The 8,888-nt window shown below is 40.5% G+C and overlaps 1 protein-coding gene across 1 annotated transcript in view; it reads right to left on the bottom strand.

Moving 5' to 3' along the window:
• LOC102260525 (chromosome unknown open reading frame, human C9orf3) overlaps positions 1-7,792 on the bottom strand; it is a 333,222-nt gene extending 325,430 nt beyond the window's left edge. Inside the window, exon 1 of the mRNA XM_014545703.1 lies at positions 7,708-7,792. The gene's annotated coding sequence lies outside the window, so the exon portion shown is untranslated. The remainder of the gene's footprint in view (positions 1-7,707) is intronic.
• Between the last annotated feature and the right edge of the window lie 1,096 nt (positions 7,793-8,888).

The following is an 8,888-nucleotide window of genomic DNA, read 5'->3' as shown; positions in this document are numbered from 1 at the left end:
ATGGGGTTAGGCCACAACATTAGTAACAAAGAAACAGAATTTCCGGAGGATGAGGCCCAGAAATCAAAATTTTTAAAAGATTCCCAGGTGATTCTAATGCGCAGCCAAGGTTGAGAACCACTGCTTTAGCAGGAAATCAAGACAGGTGCCCACCAGTTAGCAATCTATCTGGTGATGTTAACAGGGCTAGAACTGTGCAGACAGACTCAGTAAGGAGTACTGCATGAAGAGGCAAACTTAGCTCAAGGATAAAGTCAAAGATTCTTAGAGATATAGAAAGCATTAAGTTCTTAATATTTATATATTCTGGTACTTTGTGGGAATAAATACAGATTTTTCCATTCAGATAAGTCCAGAATTTATACACTACAATTGGGTGCATCATTCTCTATAAATGGCTTTCAAATCCACCTCATCAAGATTTAAATTATATTCCCAGCATCAGGTTCTAAGTCAGGGGTGGGCAAACTTTTTGACTCGAGGGCCACAATGGGTTCTTAAACTGGACCGGAGGGCCGGAACAAAAGCATGGAAACGGGCCGGATCCGGCCTGCGGGCCGTAGTTTGCCCACGGCTGTTCTAAGTAGTTAAGTAAACATGTATAGAGTTCATCCTTCCCAAGGAAAAAGGTTTCAACAAATTCCTAGAAATTGAAAAGCATTTGGGAGCAAAACCAAAAAAGGCATTTAATATAGCTTAAATATCTTTAGAAGATTTTCCAGAGCTCCATTATATTTTAAATTTGAACATATAGCCCTGGCCAGTGTGGCTCAGTTGGTCGCAGGTTTGATTCCTTGTCAGGGCACATGCCCACATTTTGGGTTCGATTCCAGATTGGGGTGCGTGCAGGAAGTAACCGATCGATGTCTCACTCTCGCATTAATGATCAATGTTTCTCCCCCCCCCCCCCATTTCTTTCTCTCTCTCTCAAATCAAAGAAAGTATGTCCTCAGGTGAGGATTATAAATAAATAACTTTGAATATATAACTGACAATTTGGGGGTCCATGTTAATTAGAAAGCTTTAAAGGTAAGGTTAAACAATTTATTTTTCTTTGAGACTTTGCTATATGCTTAAGAAAAAGGTATAAACCTGAAAAATGAATACAGAACTACACCAATAGGGAAGGATGTTTTGAAATTGTTATTCATAAGCTGGTTAAATGTTGCAAATACTGCATAACATTAATAATTTACCATGTAGTATAAAATATATGACTTTTTGAAATTATTGTAAGAAAATGACTAAACACCACATGTACTGTATTTCCAGAACCTAAAGCTCTCTCTTTATTAGCAAATATGTTAAGCCATGTTCCGAATCAAAGAGATTTGTTACAAATGATGGTCCAGGTCCTTGGGCATTGGCCCAATGTGACCACTGAAGAATCAGGTTTGTCAGGTACTGAGCGCGGTTGCAGACTGAGCATGCAGGTCGCTTACTGTCACCTACCACTAGAGAGTCAGCGATGGGATGTGCTGCTGCTGCTGCTGCTTTATAAAGTGCAGCTTCTTTGACAAAATACTGTCTTCTGACACATTTTCGTATTTAGTATGAATGTCCGTTTTCATGGCTGGAAAAAGCAACCCATTTCTCCTTTGAGGTGCTAGATCCTAAACACCAAAACAAATCAGGTCTATATGAAACATTGGTTATCACTCCTTATTGAGGTAATAAATTAATCTTTTTCTTAGAAATCCTCATACTTAAGTACAGAAATAAGGTTACAAAATATCATTGCTAATCACCAATAGGGAATATAGCTACCACAGGGTATTCCTTGATAAAAGCTGGTTTTTATGCTATCCCAAATAAATCAGCTCCCACCAAATAATTTGTATGAGAAGCAAGTAAAAATATCAAGGCTTTTAATGCCACCCACTTACTTCCCATTTTGCAATGACAACACCTGTGATATAACAAAACCTAGATCAACTTGTATCTGTGGATAATATTTTTTTAATGCTCTGTTAGAACCCATTCTTCATTGGGTTCTTTCAGCCTTATTTTTGGAGCAGTAACACAAATTACCATGCCCTCCTTAAAACTCTCTCCTCTTTTGGTATTTGTAATACCATGACCACCTCTCTGCCTTCCCACCTCTTTAGCCCTTCCTTTTCCCACTTCTTAGATGCTGGTGTATCCTGTCGCTCTACCTTCAATCTGTCTCACTTGTCTATGCAATTCATGCTCTGTCCATTTTAAATTCATACCCTGCTCTGATCGCTCCTAAGTTTTTCTAGTGAATGACAGTACCATCTACCCAGCTACCCAAGATAGAACCCTGGGATCATCCCAGATTTCTTACCTTCACCTACACATAAACAACTGCAAAGTCCTATAAATTTACACTATCTCTTGGATCCACCATATCAGGTCATTCTCTCTGCAACCTATCTAATTCAGGTCATTATCTCTCACCCAGAACATACCATTATAAGAAGAATGATAATTGAGTACATATGAGTAAAACAACTTGGGAGTCCACTCTTACAAATAAGGATGCTACACAAATATGAGGTATGATTCAAAAGAACAGAACACTGGTATTCTTTTTGTAAAAAAAAAAAAAAAGATTATAACACCGTATGTATATCGGCAAATCATTTAATCATCCCAGGCTTTAGACTCCCAAATGCTGCATGAAGAGTAAAAGAGATATATCAAAGGATCCTTTCAACCATAGCATTCATTCTATAGCTCTATTTCTACCAGACATTGTTCAAACAGTTCATGCCTTCAAATACGCACCAAACTTGCTACATACACAAGATACTATTGATGCCAAAAGAGGCAGATATGTCTCCTTTGCTGCCAAAATGTATCAAGCATATCCTTATTCCCATCAGTTTCAAAAATTAAACCTTCAGTTGCAAGTGTCAAAAAATAAATAGAATGTAAGCAAAAAAAAAAAGCCAGGGAAAATCATAATGAAATTGATTTCAAAATAATTTCTTTGGAAATCAAACAACACAGAGTAATGTAACGACAAAGTGAGTGTGCCATAAACTATTGTGACAGTCAATAACAACATCATGAACAAAAAGCTCTTTCTATCCACAGAACAGTAGTGTGGGAAGCATACAATATTCTAAAAGTCAAACACCCACACAACATATATGCAATATGAGATCATAAAAAGTTTCAGGATCTGTTTTTCAAAGACGAGGCTCTCAGAGAAAGGTGGTATGAACTAAGCTGTGAAAATGCAGCCTGGATCTAATATGCAATATCAACCCCAATCAAACGAGAGGCACCTGTAACCCTTTTGACGGCTTGGGTTCAGTTGCTCTTCCATTGCCTACTAAGAAGTAATGTTCCGTTTCAAAGATCATATGAAAGGAGAGGATAGAGGAAAAATGTGGGAGGCAAAACAATTTACATTGCAAAACTGATACTGGTCTAAGGGTCAACTCAAAATTTAGGGTAAACCAACTCTGGAGCCACACAGCATGGGTTCAAATCTCAATCTTTAACAAAATCCTCACAGGAGGATATGTTTTTACTGGTTTTATAGAGAGGAGAAGGGAGAGAGAGTGAGGGAGAGAAAGGCATTTTGTTCATACTTCAATAACAATGTTATTCCAGTTGATATTTCCATTCCTATCCTCCAGTGGCTCACAGTCAAATCAAATCACCAAGTGTTAAATTCATACCACATGAAATGAGAAGTATAAAGAGTCATAATTCACACAAAAACAGACATATAGATGCATGGAACAGAATAGAGAGCACAGCAATAAACCCACACATACAGAGTGTCCCCCCAAAACGTATATACCCCATGTCTGTAGATTCTATTACATTTTGAAAATGAAATTTATTTTAATAAATACTGCCTTTAAATTATTCAAAGTGTGTATACATTTTTGGGACACCCTGTATAATTCAATATGCATCAAAAAAATATCTTATGGTATACATATACAATGGAATATTATTGAGCCATAAAAAGAAATAAAATTCTGATACATGCTACAACATGGATGAACCTTGAAAACATGCTAAGTGAAATAAACCAGACACAAAAGGATAGTGCATGATTCCACCTATATGAGCTACCTAAAATAGGGAAATTTGGGGACAGAAAGTAGAACACAGGTTAACAGGGGCTAGAGCGTGGAGGAGGTGGGGGGAATGGGGATTTATTATTTAACTAGAGGCCCGATGCATGAAATTCATGCAAGAGTAGGCCTTTCTTCCCCTGGCTGCTGGCACCAGCTTCCCTCTGGCCACCAACAGGCACCCAGGACCCGGGCTTCCCTCTGGCCGCCAACAGGCACCCAGGACCCAGGCTTCCCTCACAGCCCCAGCTTCATCCGAAAGGTCATCCGGTCTAATTAGCATATTACGCTTTTATTATTATAGATAGGTACAGAGTGTCTGCTTGGGATAATTTAAAAATTTGGAAATGGAAGATAGTGATACTTAAGCAACATTATGAATGTGCTTAATGCCAGTGAACTGCACACTTAAAAATGGTTGAAATATGACTGGCCAGCATGGCTCAGTGGTTGAGCATCGACCTATGAACCAGGAGGTCACGATTCAATTCTGGTCAGGGCACATGCCCAGGTTGCAGGCTTGATCCCCAGTAGGGGGCGTGTGGGAGGCAGCCAATCAATGATTTTCTCTCATCATTGATGTTTCTATCTCTCTCTCCCTCTCCCTTCCTCTCTGAAATCAATAAAAAATACTTTAAAAAAAAACATATAGCCTATATTTCAACAGGAAGTTTTAGCATGAGTATCAGCCTTAATGGTCTTAAAATAAAGGACAGATCACTGACTCTCAAGTTCCTAACTATGGACACAAATGAGTCAGTATTAACTCTTAGCTGGCCTTAGTTTAAAATATACTCCTGAAATGGGTACATACTTCGCAAATTTCATAAGGAACATTATTTCACTTTGTTGATAACATCCTTTTTTTTTGGCTCCTTGAAGGGAAAGAGAAAGAGAACTATACTGAAGAGATACCTTTATGAATGGCCTATGCATAATGGAGGGTTTATAAAGAGGTACTTATCCACATAGGATCATGATAACATGAGAACAAAAGTACACCTGTGCAGGGCACCACAAATGGATATGTAAACAAGTGACATTCGATTCAAAAGTAGAGAGGGTTTCATGTATTGGTAAACCATAATTTAAACCATGGAAATATAACCCAAATTCAAGAGAGAAATTAAAAGTCCATTATTTTGATACATATAATAAAGTAATATATTTGGATATTTACTCCAAACACCCAAGAAAAAGTCTTACTGCAGTACAAAAACAATAAACGTGAACTTAATAAATTAATATTTTCCTAAAACGGCTTAGGATAAAGGATTCCAGTTAGGATTATTTAATTCTCTAGTAAACTAGTAATTACAATATATCAACTATCACTCAAGGAATAACAATTTCCAAAGAGGTAGAATGCAATATTCAAAGAACTTAAGGTCAAAACTAGACTAATAATAACAGAGTGGGGCAAAAGTATGTTTACAGTTTTTTGTATGGAAAAAATACAATAATCCATAAATAATAATATAAGAATAAACTGTTTTGCATACTAACAACTGTATTTGCTAATACCCCACCCTGTATTAGCAAACACTTATATGGCTCTTACAATAAGCCTGGTTTATTCTAAGCTCTTTACATATACTAACTCATTTTATCCTCACAACAATTTGTGAGAAAAGTATTACTATTCCTATTCCATAAGTAAAGAAACTGAGGTGTAGAGGGGTCAACTACTGTGACCTGGCCCACTATCTTGCTATATACTTGGCTGAGCTAGGACTTGAATCCTGGAAGTGTGGTTCCCCAGTTCCTGCTTTTAATTACAATGGTTACTATCTCTTGTTGACATTAGGATGGACAACATAAAATACAGGCAAACTCAAAATACAAAACAATTTGTGAGTCAAATATAATAAAAGGTTTGAGGAAATTATCATAATACACAGTAAGTGGCATTCATAATGACTGCTCTGAGATAGGGAAAATTAAAATGTTTAGTATATTTAGTGTTTAAGAAGGAATTGTTTAGTACAGTGGTCGGCAAACTGCGGCCCCTTGAGTGTGGCTCTTCCACAAAATACCACGTGCGGACACGCACGTACAGTGCGATTGAAACTTCGTGGCCACACTCAAGGGGCCAAAGAGCCGCATGTGGCTCGAGAGCCGCAGTTTGCCGACCACTGGTTTAGAACAATAGAAATTTCTCTATCCAAAACAGTAAAAGTATAATTTTCATTTCTAAAGGGGTAAAACTTTCAACTCTCTATAGTTACTCATTCCCTGAAGGCGCCAAACAAAAGGGTTAGACTGAGCAATCTTATTTGCCATTTAGCTCATTCTTAAGGATGGTCTGTGTGCATGTGTGCGTGCATGTATATGTGTAGAAAGATCATAAATTAAGTTTTCCAGGTTTGAATTCCAGATATGAGAACTTAATACTAAAGGTATTAGAAAGGAAACCCGAACTTAAAGCTTGGGTCCACCATTTAGTTACTATGAATGTTTGGCAAGTTTTTCATATAACTGAGTCTGTTTCCTTCTCTGTAAATTGAGGATAATAATTCCTAGCTCCCAATGTGAGCAAAGGAGAAAACACATGCAAAGTGTTGAACACAGTGGAATATAGCAGCAGACAGTCAACAATGAGTGCCTACTATTACTCTCTAAACTTATTCTTTTTTGTCCCCCAAGAATAACAACCAAAACGTATCAACTAGCAAGTCACTTGGTAGGCTTCGCAGAATTATATGAAGTACAATATGCCCTATTAAAAAAATGGAATATACTAAAAGTACAAGAAAATACAAGCCATCAATGAGATAAAAGATTTCGGAATCCTTCTCCTCCCATATCTTTTCTGGTTGGTTTTGTAATAGACCATATTCCTTTATCAACAATATGAATATGTACTGTTGGGTTTTGTTTGTTTTGCGGTCCACACATTCCTCCTGGGGTTCTCTTGTTTATTTATTTTGATGGGTTACCTTTGCAACAGTGGTTATCTTTGCTTGGAAACCGAAAAGAAACCCAGGAACCAGGAGCATCTGTTAATGAAATGCTAACACTGTGTCATCCATCTCAACAGGTGATTGGCTCCCAGGTGGGTCATTTGCTATCAGGGCAGGTTCTCACATGGCTGGGCCGCCCCTGACCCAACAAACACCTGCTTTACTGAGCACAGGGCCACCCTGACAGCGAACGGATGCTCTCGGCACAACAACACTCAAAACGTGGCGCTCCCAGTGAGCACCCTGGGGCGGGCACGGTGTGGCGGTGGCTGCAGGCGGAGATGAACAGGATCGGACACTGTTCCGCCTCCTTCAACAAGGCAAGGCTGGAGGTGCACCTGCGGGGCTGGGGGCGGAGGGCTGGGTGAGACGGGCCTGGAGGCGCGAGGACGGAGGCGGCAGCTGCAGGCTGAGGGAGGGTGTGTGCCGGCGGGGGAGCCGGAGCCCATCACCTCCTGAGAGCGGAGCTGGACAGGACTGGCCGCTCATCCCGGTCCCCAGGACCCGCTCAGCCTCTAGGCGCCTGGGGCGAATGAGAGAGAATGGGGACCCCGACACCCAAGAAAGACAGAGCAGGGCGGGCTCCCGGTCGCCTTCACCACGGGATGCGACGGCCCCCGCCGCCATCCCCGCGCGGGAGACGCAGAAACCGTGGACCCAACCGGGAGCGCGCAGGTTACCTGTCTCAGCTGCCTGCCCAAGGGTGTCCACTTCCGCAGACTCGGGGTTACTACGGGCTACGGGGCACGCGCTGGTGACGTCATCCACGCGCGCCCGGCCTCAGCTGGCCCGCCCCGCCCCCCGGGAAGAGCAGATCCGAGCTGCGGGCGGAGGAGTCTGCGCAGGCGCGGACTGGGACCACGCGAACAGCTGGGCGGGATTGGTTTTCCCTAGGGTTGCCCTGCTACCCGACAAACTACTCCTAATTGCAAAATCTTGTTACGTAAGAAAAAACAAGTTATTGAAATACAAAAGTGCACTTTTTATTCCGTTTTTTGTTATTGTTGTTGTTGGTTTTTTTTGTTGTTGTTTTTTTTTTTTTACTCCACCTCTGCCAGGCACGCCCTGGTGCAGAATCTGGCATTCAGCGGTGAACGGAACAGACACTGTGCCCAGCTAATGGAGATGACTTTCTAGTTGAGAAAGCAAACACTGTGTCTCGCAACAAATGCGTATGCCCTCTAGAGATGATAGTGTGTGGAAGAAAAACAAGTTGCTGCAAAACTAAAGGAGAGTGGGTGCCCCTCTAGTTTGAGATGCCAAGGAAGTCCTCTCTGAAAAGGCCCATGAGGAGAGAAGAAGCCAGCTCCATAAAGATCTGAGGGAACAGGAAATAAGAGAAGAATCTACAAGCAGTAGCAAAAACTTGCTATTTGTTCTATTCTAGAGAGAAGTTATATGTTCCTAAGCATCTGTGGGATTCAACTTGACTGAAGGTCTTACAAAAGTCACTGGATTTTTCTAATTCTATCACTGCCAATAATAGCAATGTTTTAAGGATTCTGATTTTAAAGTCCACTTAAAATATAAACACTTCCATAAAAGGGTGGATAAACACTGATCTCTTGTCTCCTAACAAAGGTTACCACTGGCTGGATGCTTGTAGTTGCAGGAAATCTGGTTTCAAGTGTGTAAGGGAATTTGTTATAAAAATACAGTACTGACTCACTTAATCCAACGGCAGGGAGACAGTGGGGTCAGAGGAACCATGGGAACCCTGCAGAATCTCTCTTCTCCCCTCTCTCTTTTGTTTTCAAGCATTTCTGCTTCATTCTTTTCTCTTTTTCTAGTTCTACTTCCTCTGAATATCTAGCCATGCAATGGATTAAAATAGTCATCTCAGAATACTCAAGTTTGTATC

This window comes from Myotis brandtii, unplaced genomic scaffold, assembly GCF_000412655.1.
Source record: "Myotis brandtii unplaced genomic scaffold, ASM41265v1 scaffold419, whole genome shotgun sequence".
In the NCBI taxonomy this organism is placed as follows: domain Eukaryota; kingdom Metazoa; phylum Chordata; class Mammalia; order Chiroptera; family Vespertilionidae; genus Myotis; species Myotis brandtii.
The sequence above is the reverse complement of the archived record's forward strand: the minus strand, read 5'-3'. Positions and strand labels throughout refer to the sequence as shown.